General features: G+C 39.7%; 1 protein-coding gene and 1 long non-coding RNA gene across 2 annotated transcripts in view; one reads left to right on the forward strand and one right to left on the reverse strand.

Moving 5' to 3' along the window:
- Positions 1 to 18,926, reverse strand: part of LOC104152704 (uncharacterized) — a 52,126-nt gene that overhangs the window by 14,981 nt on the left and 18,219 nt on the right. The window lies entirely within an intron of this gene.
- RAF1 (Raf-1 proto-oncogene, serine/threonine kinase) overlaps positions 7,174 to 18,926 on the forward strand; it is an 80,732-nt gene continuing 68,979 nt past the window's right edge. Inside the window, exon 1 of the mRNA XM_068907421.1 lies at positions 7,174 to 7,193. The gene's annotated coding sequence lies outside the window, so the exon portion shown is untranslated. The remainder of the gene's footprint in view (positions 7,194 to 18,926) is intronic.

Raw genomic sequence — 18,926 nt, forward strand, 5'->3', positions numbered from 1 at the left:
ATAAGCAAACACCAATCACACCCAAAACCAGTGAGGAAAAAAAACAAGTAAAAACCCTGTAACACCACTCAAGAAGCAAGTCTAAGTCAATAATAGAATGGCATTGCTAGGAAATCAAGTTATTTTAAAAGACTCTTTGCATATATAACGCTTTTTGCATCACCAAACCTGTTAAAGCTAATTAAGATAATTTTCCTGCATGCGATCAATTAGTTCAAAGGAAGCACAAAGTATAAGTTATAAATGAAAGTTCAGCCTGTTGGTAAGGTCAGACCATGATACATAAGAAATCCATATGTGAGGCAACTACTTATGAAGCTTTAAGCTTTTCAGCTGATGGCATAAACGACAGTCACATAGTCAACTGTGATTTGGAACTACATTTAAAAAAATGTGTCAATGAAAACCACCTACTGAACAAAGCCCTACCCTAGCTCCGAGATCTGAATCTCTGGTTCACATTTGATGGAAACATCATTCCTCATTCCCAGCAAAACAGGAGTGAGAGGAGATCACATCTTCTTCAGTCTAAAGCAAAATCCTCACATTGAAGGTACTCCTTTAAACTTATTTGGCTCTGTACTCAAAAGGGAGAGAGACAGTATCTTCCAGAAAGAAACCCAAATCAGAATGGGGAGCTCGCTCACTTCTTTCTGTTGAGACCTCAAAGGTATATCCTGCAAATTAGACGGTGTGGATGCTCCCGACCCTTTTGGCAACATAATTAAGGTTGCTCTCCTTAGAGTAACTGGACTGAATAAAAACTTAAGGTTTTGAAGCTACACTATCTATGCCTTCCACAATATAATTCCAGATCATTGGTTTTAAAATCTGCTTTCTTGACAACACAGATGCCTAGATTAACTTCTTTATCATGTCCAAAAAAGAATAAATCAATGAAGGAAAGAGCAACATGTCTGCAAGAAACATGACAGGGTAGGAAGCAATCTTTTTCTAGAGATTAGTAGAAGAAAAACTGTTTATTAGTGGCAGCTACACAGCATACAGATTATGGTCTAAATAAAATACACTTCCATTTGAAAATAAAACAGAAAAATTCATGTTTACCCTAATGCTCAGAACTCACCATCTGCTTTACAAATATTTACATGCTAAGGGCTTAAGTCTTCTTGTGTGTCCTGCTCTCACGGACTTACTCCTTCTATATTTCTTGGTGACAGAAATGTTAAGAGTCAGTGAAGCACGACCAGTACTGGTAACCCACTCCTTACTGTTAGATCATCTAAGCAGCACCCCATTTTTTCTTTGTATCTGCTTTAGGCTACCATTGAGGCTTCCCAGAATAGCTGGCTGCGTTTCCTGCCCAGCACAAATATTTCTGCACCATCCATTACTCTCACAGAGAAAGCACTGCCATATAGGTTCAAAGTTGTATACAAACACATATGACATTTAGAACCACTTTTAGCCAGAGGACTTATTAAATAGCGTGTAATATATATACCCAGCTTGCACTTTGGGCCTCAACACCATAAAGCTGTGTATTGTGGCCGTCCATGCCTTCGCACTGAGAATTCTTCCTAAGTAGGGACGAGTCCCACAAATGGGCCAATCTGGTGTCACATGTTTTCTACTGTGGTGGTCACACCTGCTTTTTAATGCTCTTTATGTCTTGGGTTGTGCTGACCTCAAGAGGCTGCTTGGTGGCAGATAGTCCATAGCCACTTCCAGTTTCCCAGAGACTGGCCCACTCTCAGCATTCACTGGACTCTGCCTTGGCAGCCTCCTCTAAGCCCCCTTGACGAAGCAGAGAGCTCAGTGAGACAGCACTAACACTTCTGCGCTAACGACTGCTGGGCAGCTTACGCTGCTTGACACAATCTGTGTACAGCCTGAATGCCAGAAAATGCAAAAATTAAATAGCAGATCTGAAACGCCTCTATCAAGTCAGCATTAGTGTTTCAGTTTTTTTTTTTTTTAAATAAAGAGTAAGTGAATGGGCGAACTGCCAATGCGCAAATTGCAAGAATCTTTGACTCATCATTAAGCCACGATCTGAAGCATTTTCAAGGAGGCATATCAGGCTGCTAGCCAGCAGCAGGAACGGAAGGCTAGGGCTTTGGAAAGGTTTAAGGAAGGCTTTGGCTTAAGGAAAAATCTTGATGAGAAGAACAATTCTATAGAAAAGTTGCAGCAATGTGGGAGAACAGCAAGTTTTCCATTTTAGCTGTGCTTGACATGGGGAGACACTGAAGCATCACAGTGACAGCAGTCGTTCCTGAACTGTGCTCTTCAACAGCAGGGTTGAACGACATGTGTTTCTTGTGTTCTTCTTTACAAGTCTGCTAATGGTGATGATGAGGATGAAGGGTTAACCATGAACCAAGAGGATAACAACAAACCAAGAGGAATCATGCTCCAAAGAGTAACTGAAAAATCAGAGGGTGAGAATACAGCTGGGGATCGCCCAGGGCCCATTTGTGGCTTCCCTTCCAATTCCTGCGACCCCGATCCAGGGAGGGCAGGACACTACCAGCGATTCTGCAGGCACCCAATACGGCATCACCTGCTGCTGGCAGAACGATTCCCAGATGCCTTTCCTACTTCCTAATCAGTTTAGAAAATGAGAATACTGAATACCGTCTATGCGAAGGGAAAAAAAATGCTAATGTTGCATAAACAAACCAGTTTAAAATATGCCAAATGGCATCAAAAAAGAGAGCACCTTTTTCATGCCATGGAGAAAACTGAGAGATTATGTTCGTTGCTCTGTTCAAGATCTCTGCTTCACAGTTCTTTCATGCTGCATTCGCTGCTTTTGAAGAGACAGAGAAACCGCCTTATAGAAAAGTCCTTTTCAAGCAATTTCAGTTATATACACAGGATATAGTCAATGTATTGGCAATGACCATTGTTCTCGTTCTCTCAGACTGGAGTTTTGCTGTTGCAGTGTCCTTTGTTCATGAATAAGATCTTTTTTTTTTTTTTTTGTTTCTCTTGGCCTGTGCTCTTTCTTGGCAACAAACAATTAAGCCTGACAAAACTTAGATAAGTAACAAGGTGAAGTGCGAGGGCAGGAGTTGAGCATTTACCACCTAACTAAATGAACTTTATTCCCTGGAGGCTGCCGGAGGAGCAGTAGTTCAGTGAGCGAGACATGGGATGGGCAGTCTGAACACTGTATTCTAATCCTGGCTCTGCCGCTGACTCATCCTGTCACCTTTGGCAAATAACTGCCTTGATATATTAAGTTTTTTCTTATGTGAAGTGGTCACACTCAGTAGTAGGCACTAGTTACCTTATTTAGAGAGTCCAGAATAGTTAGGATGAATATTTTCTCAATCAGATGAACTGGCAATCCTTTATTTTCTTCCCTGCTACAGGAAGAAAGGGTCAGAAGTTTTAGAAAGGAAGAAATATGTTCAAGCGAGGTAATTCCGCTCTTTGGTATCAGAGATCAAATGTAGTCCAATTGCACACCATGTAGGAGAGACAGTCAGGTAAAAACCCAACCTGCTCACCAAAGGTTGAGAAGAAGATAGGGGCCTACACTTTTCCTGGAAAGAATAGATACTTGCAGTTATGTGTTTATCAAATGAACTATTATAATTTGGAAATTCTGACTTGTGAGAGTATTGTCAGCAGTGATCTGCCGCCAAGCAGATCACCATTCTTATTTATTCCACTAAAGTCAACCTTGCTGACACAACCCTTTTTAAAGGCAATCCATTTTGTGCATGCTTGTCCTGTTACTAGGTTACTAGAGAATGAACTATCTCTGTTTTTTTGTAAAACCCTGTACTTGCTTTTGGAAGTCTGGTCACACAGATCTCTACCCCAGACCTATTTGCATCTTTGATTTCTATTTACTTACCCCTAACCTTTCTCAGCTACTCTTCTTTGCGTTTTGATGAACTCTTCCTGCCTCTTTTCCCAAGCCCTGCTGTAAGATTAATAGAGGATTCAGACTATTTGGTTTTGACCGCTGCCAAGGTTTGTGCTCTCGGCAGCATGCTGATCGTGGCTGCAATTCTTGTCTTGCAGGGACTTGGGATCCAATTACATTTGCTGGCGTCAAGCAGACTCTACAGACCACTATGAAATACTGATTCTAAAAATAAAAAGGTGAAAAAGTGCAAAACCAAAGAGACCAGGATATTAAAATTTCAGGAAGATTGTAGGAAAGTTTGGAAGAGACACATAAACTATCTCAGGGGAAAACACTAACATATTGGGGGCGGTCTAAATTAAGCCTGTGGGTTTGCCTTTTTTAGCTCTGTCACCCATGTGACGCTCCAGTTGAGCCTTTGGGTGCAGGTATTTCAGCTAACACAAAGAACGCATTGGAGCCTTTGGGAAAGGCGAGTCACACTGACGGTTCGCAGCAGCTTATTGCCTTTGCTCTTGCTGAGGACGATTAACCCCAGGTGCACTTTGTTTCTGTTTGCACACATCCTCTCAGCTGAGGTCCTCTCTCAGCCTCTGGATTGCTCATTTGGACCAAAAACGCTGCTGACGGTGCCAGTGGGCTAGCTGGGTGCAGGAAGACTTTTCAGGCGCTGGTGAGTCTCAGTGGGGATTGGTGGGGGACTGCCATTTTCACAGCTTTTGCAGAAGTTTTGGTTGTACAGTGACATATGGAAGATTAACGGTTGTGCGAGTTGTCTGGCCTGCTTGGTCAGGATTAGATACTTGTTGGACCTGCTTCACAAGGTTCAAATATTTAGCCTGAGATCAGATAGAAAGGGACAAGTGCTATTTCTGAGAGGCATTTTGTGAATCTCATGTGAAGAGTTTGGTGGGAATTTTCTTATCTGTTGAGGAAAAATCGAATCATCTTTGAAATTGTCTTTTCCTGTTTAAACATTAAACCAGCACAAGAATTAACTTTTATTAAGTATAAAGTTGCATTTGTAAGTGCAACGTTTACTGTGACTCTCCTTTCCTGACCAGCCTCACTGTTCCCTTCCATTTTAGGATTTTAGACTGAACTGTTTGTAAAAAAACTTTCCAGTTTTAATCAAGATCTAATTGCAGAAGATTTTTTCCCTCCTTTTTGATGGTTTGAAATTAAAACCATGATAAGACTGTGAAACTGACGTTTAAAAGTAGATGTGTGTTTGCCTAACAGTGTATGATATATACACAATACTAGAGCTCCATGGCTACCCATGGAGTAATTGCAGTGATAGTGTATCGGCAGAGGTAGCTCCTTGGAAGTTTGCATATAGGTCAGAAGTTTCCAAATGACGATTAGGATTGTATGTATTCTGGATTGCTTTTTCAAAGTGTGCCACAATTTTGTCATGAGACTCATTAGCATTCATGAGAACTGCGAAGCCATCCTTCATACTAAACTGAAAGTTCAGCCCCGTGTACAGCATTTCATGTTGCTGAGATATTACAATGTCTAGTCTTAGCTCTTAATCCAGTTTCTTAATGCATTGCGGCAACGGGCTCTGTTGCAGTGGGTTAAGCAATAGGTTCAGACCTTACTTCCTTGGGCTCTTACATTATGCAACATTTTGATTTGACTTGGTTCTTGATCTGTCTTAAGTACAGTAGCTCACATTGTGTAAATTCTAAAGAAACCTAGAAGTGGACAGTTTTAAGTGGACAGTTTTAAGTGGACATTTAAAACTGCATGGGTGTTTCAGTAGGGATTCTTTCTAAACCTCTGCTGTCCCAAATGTGACCCTGAAAGCATTTCACACGCAGCATTTTCCGTAAATTATTTAGTTGGTTTTTAATAGTATAGCTAAAATGAAATGTTTTGAATAATTTAAAGTAATTTAAAAGGTTCAACCCAAATATTTAAAAAACTGTACTGCTAATTTACATTTCTTCATTCCCTTTATTCCCTCTGTAGAACAAATTTGGAACTATCTATTTTAATTTCCAGCAGAGGAAAAGTTAACAGAACCACTGGGCATTTGAAGTTCTTTTACAACGGCTCAGTTTGCTTGTGTTTGAAACAAAAACATGTGATAATAAACATGCAAAATACCCATTACTTATGCATGAAAATGGCAGATTCCTTTATAGCTGTCCTGAACACCCGCTTTCCAGTTTCATAGCTGCTCATGTGCACCGTACAATGAGCGATCCTGAGAGCACAGAGGAACTAAATACGTTGCTCTGTTGCGCTGTACTAGGCACTGTGTCGGTGAGCCTGGTTTAGTGTAACTCCAGGCAAAGTTTGTTTGAGGACTCACAGCCGTTATGAAATAGCCAGGAGGCTAAGCCAAGGTGAGAACCCCATTGTGGCAGGCGCTGCATGCGCACAGCAGAGGTTCACTTTCTTGCTGTCAGTCCTGCTGGGCTCCCGCAATACCTCATCTAACTGTTGTTTCAGCTCCAGAACAAATCCTTTGAAGCTTCTGTTTAATAAAGATGAGTGAATAGGCTTCATTTCTCATTAGAAGAAAACCACTAAAGATTTAAGTATTTAATTTTTTCCTAGATAGTCTGCAGTTTAATATATTTCAGCTATTTATCTGGAATTCATTTTAAGGAAATAACAGCCATTCATTTCCTTTGATAGAAAGAAAACTTCCAAGCATTTTGGTGACTGTCCACAGCTGGACAATTTCTGGCAGCAGGTCAAAAGTGGCAAGAAAAGCATTAATATCCTCCTTTATCAAAGCTTATGTCAGCCAGGAGGTTCAGCGCACAGGAAGGTCTGGAGTTTATGCCAGACTGTTGCTTTCTTCAGATCGCACAGAATTACAGCTTCTCTTAACGCACTCAGTCTGTGCTGTGCTTCCAGGTTCGTGTGAAGTCTCTTCTCTCATAACTCAGTAAAAGTGCATTATGCATATGGTATGAACCCCTATCCTACCTTTTCTTATAGCTGAAACAGAGGACAAGACAAAAGGTATGGGACATAAAATACCAATTCCTCTTTTCCAAAACAGGGAGCTGAGGCAGAGACCAATTTGCTCTAAGACACGCAGTTCCCATTAGCGGTGAGGAAACCAAACAGGCTCACTGAAGCACACAGGAAGCTCTGAGTAGCACAGAGGAGGAGACAAGCTTTTGTACCAGAAGGATCCAGTTTAACTGTAGGAGAAAATGATGTCAAAATATAGTGACATTTAGGAGAGGGAGAAAGATAATGTTCTGAAGAAAATTCAAGATCTGCAAAAAAGAGTCCTGGAAACCTGAAAGACGCTTAGCACAGTCCCAGATCTGTTTCACTGTGCTGAGGAAATCAAGCAATAGAAATAAAGGTAGGATTTTTTTTTATCTTCTTTCTGATGCACCTTCTAAGCAGAGAGCAAACGTGTTAAAAGACCCGGGCAAAGTCTGGGTACTGTGTTGTGCCTTCCTCATGCCTCTGAGAAGGCAAACAGTGATCATGGGGCAGGCGCTGGGCAATGCACAAACGTCTCTTGGAGACGTTTGACATACATGTTACAAGTCTCAGGGCTTAGATGTTTAACTCTAAAGCCCCCACCATGAGAAAGGACAACAGACGTGGTATTAGCTCCTTGCAGCCCATGTGGAGAAGCACATCCTAATAATAATTTCACTTTGCTGGGGCTTGTAAATTAACAAGTGATTCAGCTTCTGAATAAATCTGGTGGATGTCCAGCAAAGGGAATTTTATCAGTCCACGTAGATGGCAAGAGAAACATCCTTGAACCAAGACAACCAACTTGCCGAATTTGAATCACTTGCTTGAAAGGCTGGGCACGCTGCAGTTTCAAAGAAATGGTGTGGAAATGCTTAACAGATACAAGTGTACTTTTTTCCTTTTCAAAAAATTGACTATCTTTGTTGGTATTTTATGCATGCGCAGACACACACACATACACACAAAATCACCTTATGGCAGAGACCCAGCATGGAAATTTACAGATCAAATAAACTTTTGGCAAACTAACAAGCAGAAGAAATTGGGATTTCATACTTGAAAATGTCAAGCAGGCATGGTTATCTATACCAGTTGGATGTATAGTTTTAGTTACTTGTGCTCTCAGAGGCTTTAAAATCTAGCTTACTAACTTTATATGCTTCATGTAATTCCACCTGTTATTCTGTATTTTTTCTTTTGGTTGTATGTAACCATAAATATTTCACAGAGCTCAGCTAAGTTTTTGTATTCCTAATTTCAAAGAGTTGTCTAATATAACCCAGGTGTCTTCAACGTTTTCACTATTGTCAGCAGCAGGTGCTAGCCAAAGTCGCAAGGAGAACAGTTTAAAGGCTTGCATAGACTGGAGTAAGCTACTGTAAACCTTTGTTTATTGGACTGTCATAGAAATATTAGTAATTCAAAAAGATACGCGGTCTTGAGCAGTGTTTAGTGACATCTACACTAACCCTGCCACTTTTACCTGTTGCTAGATTTTAGGCCCACATAACCAGTATAACAGAGTTAGGACTAGCCACTCTGAGATTCAGTTCACAACTCACTTTTGCTAGTTTCTGAAATCATTAATTGAGGTAGCAGCAGAGTTCATTGTGTATGGCGCTCTTTATCCTTTGCCTTATTTTAAAGAATGATTGCCGGAGCAGGTAGAATGTGTTGCATTTGCAATACTGTGGCTGGAAAGCGGCCAGAACAATCAAGGAGCAAAACTTTTAGGCAATATTCCATATCCACAATAAAACTCAAGTCTCTAGCAAAGTTATCTAAGGAATCCAGGCTGAGAGCAACAAATGAAAAAGGAATGATACAGATAAGACCATGCTATAAGAAAAAAAGGACCAGCATTTCATGCTACTTTGGACAAAGTTTCCTGCACAGTTATATCTCTGGCTCTGCTTTTTATTTCTCAGCAAAATTTGATTCAAAATACTGCCAACTTCAGTAACTAGGTTCAAGTTCTCATTCTCTGGTAACCTGGGTAAATCAAACTAATCTTACAGTTTTTAAGTGCTATGTGAAATGAGGTGCTGTCCTACAGCCAAAGAGCAAAATATCATGTATGCCTCCGCTCAGTATATGAATTAATCAGTGTCTCAGCTACGGTATATTTTGCTGAATATTGTTCCACGCTTCTTTAAGAACAAGAAGACTACGCTTATTGTGTTTTGAATGTTAAGGGTACATTTCAAGAAAATCGAGTTGCTCTATGAGCAGCGAAACTAAAGATGCTTCACTACAGATTTATATCCTCTCTTCCATAAAGTGTCTATAATAAATCCAGATTGTACTATGTTTCTTATTCTGATGTCACCTCCATACGGCAAAAATACTCACATGCTGTGTCTAATTCAGCTTTAGGTGCATAGTGACTGGCCAGGGTGCTATTTTAAAACAGTATTTACAATGGCTGATTTCTGAGTTTGGTCGTCTTTTGCTTCACTAGGGGTATGAATATGGTTCCTTTTTCTGTCTTCAATTGCTGACTTCCAGGAAACTTATAGGAATTTAATTATTTCTGAGACTTTGGCTCATGTGTCAAATATGTTTGAAATTTGGAGCAAGAGATCGACCGAGCCATTACCTAAGCTTCCTTTCCTTAGGAAAGCAAACTAATCAAGATTGTTCCATGAAAATCCCCACACCCAGATGACTGGAAGTGCATTTTTTAGCAAACATAGACCTATGCCAAACAATAGTCATCAGAGCCACTTTGCCCAGTGTCCTTTTTTTAGGCAGTAATACATGTTTGTTTTTGAGAATGAAACCCATACTGTTTGTCATCTGGTTCAAGCTTATAAGTTTTTAATAGTACCATCAAGTCATATTCCTAACTTCAATTCAACTGAATCCAAACCATAAGCTTATAACGGATTATCGTTAATCAGGCTGCAGGAGAAAAAAAAGTATAACCAAATGGAAAGAAGAAAGTAGTAAGATTTTTTCCAGAATGTTAGGTTACTCTACTTTTTCCCTCTAAACTCCTATACTATACTGTATTTCGTTTTATTGGCAGATATCCCATACTTCTTCAAAATCTGAAGCAAAAAGAATGGGATGAGTATTCTGGACGTTCAGAGTATGTTAGATTGATATTGTTGGCTACCTACTCTGCATACCATGATTAAGTCAATGCTCCCTCAGATATTAGCTAGTCTGGACTATGTTGTTGTAGTTCGTATTGTTGCTACGTACTTAATTTTTGAAGTCTGTATGTTCTCTTTTTTCTCTGTTTTTCACATGTTCCTATAGTGTGGATTGTGCAGTCTGATGGGGTCCTCCGTGCTCCTTGCAGGACTTCTGTCTGGGTGGGGGGACAGGAACATATCGATTGTGCTTTTGCCCCCCAAAGCATGCAGATGCTGTATCACTCCCACTGGAGAGGCCAAATGCGGGTAGTGTTGCCATACTCATGAACAAGAGCAGTAGCCAGCTCTGGCTGTGTAGAAAGCCTAAGGATGGGCCAGCACTGGCAAGGGAACAGACTGTGTTCGCTTTGCCACTGAACTGACCCCCACACAAAACCCTAACACATTTCTTCAGTTCTCCCACAAAAGATGTGCTGGCTTTTATTCTGTTTTCAATCATAGTGCAGTGGAAGTTTAACTGAATATCTGTTCATTTTGATAGTTGGAAGTATATTCACTGACAATCAGTTGAATACAAGCACATGCAGTTTGATGCTCCAATTTAATAACTGCTCATTTCGGCTTCAGAAGGTCTGCAGAAGTCCTTGCTTAAAGAACCTCAGTCTGAGGTGAGTCCCACAGCTGGCGTCCTTAGCTTGTTCCCTCCTTTGAATACTGCCAGCTTATCAGCTAGGGATCACGCTTATGCCTGGCTCAAATTTCAGGAGAATCAATTTTTGTTCCCCTGGAATGTATCAGATTGCATTAAGTGTCAAGCATCTATTAATGAAGACAGAAGCCTTTTTACTTAGGAGGCAGCAGAGCTATTTCACCTCTCACACAGTTTTATTTTACTGTATCTTGTATCCCTTATTCATTTACAGTACAAGAAGAAAGCATAAATAATCCCATCAAGAATGTGGACTTCTATTTAAATGGAAGAACATATCCCTCGGCTGCCCAAACACTCTAGTATGTGAAATGATTGCTTGGTTAGAAAAAATAAAATCAAAGTTTTGGCAAAGCCTGGTTTTGCATGGCCCAAACACCAGGTAAACACCTGCAAAAACATTGTCTGTATACAAATAAAACCTCTGAGTACACTGAAATCTAGGATTTAAAAAAAAAAAACCGAATCCAGGATAGAAGACCAGCCCAAAACGTCCATCTTCTTATAGCAGGTCATTACTGAAAGAGTGATTAGTTTAAAGTCATTTTATTAAGGGAAAAAATATAGAAAAGAAATACTTTTGCTAAATGATGACAAGACTTGCACCCTCCGACATAGACACTTTACTTGCATTTCTAACTAGTTGAATTTTAGGTAGAGGCATTTTTAGCTGCCCCTGTAGATTGTTTTTGTAGATTGTTTTCACTTTTTTAAAATGTCTACACACGTTCCTACAGTCTTTTAAACTTTCCCACTATACCCACATGCTGATCAAAGCAGAACTATTCACGTTAAGAATCATCTTGTAGAGACCCTTGCCAACAAGCTATCTGAAACAGACGATAACACCCACAAGACTTGCAATCTCCTTTTCCCTTTCCGAAAAGGGGGAACCTGTAGGCATACAATGCACGGTTCAAACTGTTTGTAAGCAGAGGCCCCAAACACATCCATTATTGTAAAAAGTTTTTCAAGCCTGGCAAGGTACGTTAGAGATAGTTACTACACTGTATCCTGCTTCCCACTATTCACGTGTGGTGTAGCCTTCATAGTCCAAATGTGAAAGAAAGGGGGAGAGATTGCTTGAACTAAAAGCACGAAATTATGAATACTAGGAAAAGATTTTCCTTAGCTGAACTGAAATTAAGCCTTCCCTACCACCAACTTATTTATTTTTACTTGAATTACTTTTCTTCTTATCACATATATGGAAATAACTTTACTATTTTTACTAGGAAACAAGGATTAAATCTCTTTCTTCGTCAATTCACTGATGCCTAAAGGAGTTGGTTGTAACTGCGTATCTTCCACAAACCTTTATCTCGAGAATTATTCAGCCTTTTTTGCTAGGTAATCTGTAGTGGATTCATAACACACCAGGTGGTTATGGGAACTAAATGAAGCAGTTTTGGATGCAGAAGCTTGAAACTTCAGGCAAAGAAAGTAGTGCTGCTACCTAGGGTGAAGGCTGTCCACAACTTTCTATTGTAAAATCTTATTTTCTGTGCCTTCCAACACCAAACTTCAAGAAGTTGGGATGGATGATTTTTCTGGTAAGTGTCTATCTCAGAAGTTTCTTTTTTAAATTTACTTACAGATATTAGTAAGAAAAAGTTGATCTGTTGCTAAGAATTATAGTTAGGAAAGTGAATGTGTTTCCACACGCTTGAGAGAAATAACTTACAATTTCAGCTATCTGCTGAAATGGCTCCATGCTTCGGGGAAAGGCATTGATATTGGCATTGTTTTAGCATGTTCAAGCAGCACTCATTCTGCATTTTCTAAGCCGTGCACCTGATTTTTGAGTATTTAGCTTCTTCAGGCTTTTTGCATTTGGATTATATGTGATATCTTATTTGTAATTTGATTCTGCATGGGCGTACTCCAAAGTACTCTTCATAAATCACCTGCAGTGGTGAGGAAAGACTGGCTAGCTGTACAAAAAAAAGATTGTCCTGAAGCAAGACACTGCTCTACCATAGGCTACACAGGGTCTACCTAATGGTTGAATACAAATAAAAGGAAGTGGTTTACTGGGGGAAAGCTGCATATTTCTAGTGCAATATTATCTTGCCCAGTAGACCATTTGTTGGGAAACATTTCATCTTCCTGCAACAGTACTGAACTTTTTTATACCCAGAGCCACTGAGTAAAGGGCCTGGTTTGTCTCTGTCCCATGCTACGCTCAGGATGCTTGTGCACTTTTCCACAAGTGGAACAAGGCAGAGGTCACAGTGGAAGAATGGGCATGATAATAAAAGAAGGAAGCAAGCAAGCAACCTATTTTCCTCCACTCTGTGCTCTTGCAGAAAGGAGAAGTCCACAAAGTTACTGCTCTGCAGAACATAGAACTTCAGCAGCGGAAACAGCTGAAGAAAAAGCACTTTACTGGGCACAGTAGTTACACCCTTGCAGAAGCTGCATATTTACTCTCCAAGTAGGAGGGCAGGCTTTTGTCCGCTGATAGACACGCAGGCCACCCAGCAACCACTATCTTAGATGTGGAGAAAAGAGACAGCTGGTAGAGACAGTAAGACTCTTATCTGCTCCTAACGATGCCAACAGGGAGAAGAGGCATAGCAACTGCTGGAAGAGCAAAAGGCAGTACAAATTCACTGCTGCCCAAAATTGGGAAAAGGAAAGGAAAGAGAGCATCCTAGTCCAAGCCCATTTCTAGCTGGGCATACTCTTGCTGCTGCAGACTCATTAACACTGCACAGTAATTTGCATTTAATTCTGCAGCCTCCACCCCTACCTGCACTTACACCTAGGTATAGACTTCTACAGCTAGACACATTAAAAGCTGAATCTTTTCAAATAATGACAGTAGAAGATACCTTATGGTAGTGCATTTGCCTAAGTGCAAACTGCCAAATGCAAAATAAAAATAAAAAAAAACCCCCTGATTTTGCAAAGCAGGGAAGAAAAAGTGGGTCAAGCTTAAGTGTACTCATTGCTGATCTGCTGAATTGCTAAGCATCTGAGGCTAGTGGGTAGCAGCAGCAACTGCAATTGCTTGTTGAGGTGCTTGCCTTATTAAATCAAGTCAATACTTGCTCAATGATCAGAATCTCACTAAGCTTCAATCTTGTGTTGGAGCTCAGGGGAGGAGACTTGCCTGTTGAGGGCTTCACAGTTCTTATAAGCACTAATAAACAGTATAAAAATGGAATCATGAGCGATCTGTCTTGCCTGGGGATATTATTGAAACCTGGTTACATGTAGATTCATACTTATTTTGTGATGGCAACTCCCAATTGAAGTCACCTGTAGCAGGTGAGGAATTCCTTGGGTGTATCAGATACTTCATTTAGCTTTGGGCAGATACCAAGAGAAATTACAGGTTAGTTACCTAGTTCAAAAGGGAAAAAAATGCATTGCAATTAGAGAGCCCATTATAAGCAGGAGACTAATACCTGCCAAGCTGCATTCTGGGATCTGTTCCCAATGCCATCAGGTGAGAAGCAGAAGAAGATGCAGTAAGTACAATGCTTTGATTTTGAAATTATATACATAAATGCATACACATGCTTTTTCTTTTTATCTGTGGAAAGACTGTAAGCACTACTTAATCAAGGATAATGATTTCAGGGTGCAAAAGCAACTCTGGTCTTCAGAGTATGTATTAAGGTTGGCTATATGTTTATAAATCTTACTTTATCATGAGCAGGGGTTTATAAATTGTGGCGATGGTCTTACTTTGAACATTATACCATATATTGCACATGAAGTAGAAAATATGATGACTGTCCTGAGAGAGCTAAGCATCTAATATTTAAAAGATTGCTACTGTGTTAGTTGAGTAAAGCATTTAAACACCACAACTAATTTTCTTGTTTGTGAGTATATTTAACATGGTCTGGAGGCAACTCCAATTATCTGGTTCCACAAGAGACATCATAGACCCTTGTGATAGTTCTCTGTTCCTTTCAAATATATTCAGCGCATGCATTAAATAAATACTGTTTTGAAATGCTTTATGAGTATGCAGAACTCTGAACCTATGTGGCAATACTGGCTCAAGCAACCAGAGCTCAGGAATTTACACAATCACTGCAGTTAGTTTACAAACTAGTGGATGTGCAGCAGGTCTGGCTATTTTATATTCCTCTTCTCAGATTAGCTCTTTCCCATCAAAGTCTCCATCTCCATACTGCAAATAGTAGATGATGCTCTGGGTGTGTATGGGCATGTATAGCAGCAGATCCTTGTAGCAATTTTACTTCCCCCAGAACACACTGCTAGCTTTCATTACAGAAGTGGATGATCCTAGGCGGTGACCTAAAAAAACAAAGTTACTGCTTTGATAATTTTTTTCCTAGTATGTCGATATAGGTTTCTGTAGTTGAAACACTTGCATGCTAAGAATGCCCAAATTAATTCATGCTCCATTGCTTATTGCAAAATGATTATTTTCAGATTTGTACAAGATTCAATTCTTCAAGAGGAGTCTAAATCTGTCTAGAACATCCCAGGTTGTGTATTTTAGGTCTGTGAATGACCGCAAGAAAAATCACTTCCCTATTCTACCAACAAAATCTTGCTCCAAGCACGTTCTGATACATAGATCTTCAAAATCATGTTACAATACCTATAGTGTTCTGCTCCTGTTGCTTCTGCTTTTTACAATACAGAAGGAAATGGTAACGAAGTCATGTAACAGTAACTGAACAAGATGTGAATTCTGCCTATAGAAGTGATTAGATACAGATTCAATAAATTCTGTTAGCAGTAATTTAGTGAACAGTTCCTACATCACAAACATAAAACCTCTTCAAATGTTGCACTTGAATCAACTACAAAGGGAGTATCAACACTCCCAGTGAGGGTCGTGTTTTAGGATTGGTATAGGATTGCCATATTATTCTTAGTTTTACTAACTTTAAACATGTAACAACATCAATGGACTGGAGCCAGCCTGAGCATAAAGAGTCATACAAACCTCAGGGAACATACATACATTGAACTTGCTATTCTGTGTTGACATCCATGACAATTTATCCTTACTTATTTTTATTAGTTCTATTTGTACTAAAACTAGCATGGATATATTGCAATTCCATCTTCTCTTGCAATGTAGCATATATAGTAAGGGCTTGAATGAAAAAAAGAGGTAATAAATACCTGCTTTGAAATAAGCACAAAAAGTAAATCAAAACATCCAGATTTTCTTGTGTGTACACAATTCAACTGCTTAGAGTTTCTGCACATAAACTATCACTTGATGGACCTTCAGATTCTGCTCCAGTGCAGTTTGTGGGATAATATCGCAATCAACCCAAAAGAAGTTAAGAATGAAATATGGCTTCCAGTTTAACTGTAGTGTTCATTAGTGGCAAACGCAGTAGTTCTTTCAAGCAAAAAATGGCAATTGTCCGTGTAAACTGTAATTGCTTTCTAACAGGAAGCAGAAGATGTTTAATCTCTTTCAGAAGAAGTAGGAATTAGTCGTATACAAATCAAAATCTATTCATATGCAAAGATTACTCATCTATAAATTGCAGCTGTTTTCAGATGCAGTTAGATTACTTGCTATACCCTGAAAATAACTGCAAACAAGTAGAGAATGCTTATGTATATTTCTTTCAAGTTAATTACTCATGCAACATGCATCTGTTGGATGACACTGATAAAGCTCGTGATTTTCAAAAATGTCCTTGTCCTACGCAGTGATTACTCAAAATGTTTTTCAGTTTAGAAAGAGAGGTCATCAAGAATCTTTCAACAGAATGCTTTTTTTATTGGGGGAAAAAGAGATTCAAAGCCAAAGATTTGCATAAAATTAATTTATTTTAGGGATGCTTTTGTCCAGAAAAGTTCCTGTGTTCCGAGATGAAGTTTCTGACTTTGATGAGTCATCCCTTCATTCCAAATAGCAAATAATGCAGCAAACACTATAGTTGCTTGGGACAAAATAAGTTCCAGAATTTTGTTCCTATTAATATGTATTTATACAAAGCAGAGCAGCTCCATCAGGAGATACTGAAAGACCCATTGCAGAATATTGCAGAACCTATTGCCAACAGACACAGGTCTGGGTATCTACCTTGGTTATGCCAGAACCTGGGGATCAAGCATGCCAGATAAGACTTCACTGCTAAGATGTTTATTTTACTTTGTTGATAAGCTTCAAAACAGTCTTGGCTTTACTCTCTGAAACTTATGAAAGCTTTTAAAGTCTCAGTTTTGATGGACAAGTAATTGTTCTTTAGTCAGCTATCAGAATTTTTTTGGCACGGGGATAAGATATGTACTATTTTAGGGGACTCTTCCCAAGCCACTTACAACCCATTTTAAGCGAACACTAATCCAGAAAGAATTGGTTTGCCGAGGCCAAATACTGTTGCACTGTCATGGGACTCAGGCTAGGAAATAGGAGATGTGCCGTCACGACAGCTTCAGTATTCCTGGATTTCTCCTTTCAGATAGAAGAAGTATTCTTCGGTAAAAAAGTTTATAACCTGAAGGTGCCTAGTATGTAATGACATAAAACTTGCAGCTAACTCTGTAAGCAGGTTTATGTAGTTGAAGTATTCAGTAAGCTGAAGTAGCAGAGAACTAACTTTCTTTAAAGCAGAAGCATCCTACTTGAACCTTCTGTCTGCAGCACCACAGCAGCGCTCATCTTCGAGAGCTGTCAACCAGCTCTCTGCCCAGCACCATCTCCTTTCATATTAAGTAGAATCTAAAAGACCAGGCTCTTCCCTCTTCAGTATATCTTAAGAGTGACTGATAAAAGACAAACAAAGCAGCCTTAAAGTAACCTTGTTTTTTCCCCTAGCAATATTCAGAGTCTGTTCTCTAGCTAAGAACAGATCAGTTTTGTATTTTACCCTGAAAAATAGGAAAGAGAATGGATTGTGATTAACTTTCTCTTTTCCCCTCCTGGTCTCGTCTTGGAGACCTCACTAAAAAGGCAAGACAACCCCCACCTCTTTTTTTAAACATATTGCTTCCCGAATGCTTTTCCTATATCCTAACGACTGTGGTCTATGTCTATGACTTCATATCATTTCTGTATTTTGGTTACTTAAGCTTCAGCTAGTATTCTTTATGCTAGCTATGTTTATGAGAGCTATGTATAGCTCTCTGGGTTGAGTAGCTGGAGAATACATCTTCAACTATAAATGTATTGGTGGTATTGCAGAATTAACCTCAAAAAGCACAGGTCAGATCCCAAATATCCTGAGAAAGAAAATTTCTACAACAGCAGCAGCAAGAAAAGCATCTTGTTTTAATCTATCTTTTTAAAATTATTATTATTGATTACACTGAGCACTGTGAATTTGACTCTAAAATTGCCAATTCTCCTAAGTGCAGAATTTCATTTTTTGGGTACAGAAACTGTTGAAAGTGCCTGAAGATGTGGGCTTCCAACAACCCCCCACGCTCTGTGTTCCACCATCTTTGCTGCTTGTATCAGTCAATGATACACTTGAGGACAACATTCCTCATCAATATGTATGGTAGTTAGCTTTCATTTGATTATGTTTTTGTTATCATTATTTACATTTCTATTCCTTCTGGGTTGCAGCATACACTTGCATCCTAGGCTTGAGACCTCTTCTCAGACCTGGACAAATAGAGGAAACCCCAGGTGATCTTCAGTCCTCTATAGTTAGAGGGAAATTCCCAGGGAACAGAGGGAGAGCAGAGCAAAACCGACCCACTGGTCAAAGGAACGGATGTGGAGAAGGGATTAGGGATGGCCAGGACTTCTGGACGCTTTTTGCCTCCTTTCCTACTACAAGGATAGCACTAACGACCCCTCTTCCTATTTAACTTCAACTGAGGGGGGGGGAAAAAATGTTGGGTCCTGAAAGAGAAAAGGAAAGGTCCACCTGCCATGGGAAGCAGCAGACTAGATGGTCTGGTTTCCTGGAGCCCAGGAAATAGAAGCAGCAGCTAGTCAAAGGGGTTTTCCACAGAGGGCTGAAAATGACGTAAGAGCTGGAGCTGCTGGATCTCCTCAAGACTGTCTGGATCACAGGAGGACAGAATCGTTTTACTCGTGGTACAATCATGAGAATTAGCAACCCTCAAAGACATTGGACAGGAACTATAACCTTGGTCTGGCTTGGGGAACAGACATCTCATGAATGAGACATACCACTAAGGATGTAGGGAAGAATTTCCCTTCCCAGGGATAAATACTGAGTTACTGATCTATACTACTGGCTTCACGAGACCAGAGCGAATGCTAGTAAGACTTATAAAATGTGGACAGAGAAATCAAGATAAGGACAACTTTCTTTAACTTGTTTTTTATTTTTCTACTTTTAGCTCCCCAATG

The sequence above is a fragment of the Struthio camelus genome, chromosome 14 (assembly GCF_040807025.1).
Source record: "Struthio camelus isolate bStrCam1 chromosome 14, bStrCam1.hap1, whole genome shotgun sequence".
In the NCBI taxonomy this organism is placed as follows: Eukaryota; Metazoa; Chordata; class Aves; order Struthioniformes; family Struthionidae; genus Struthio; species Struthio camelus.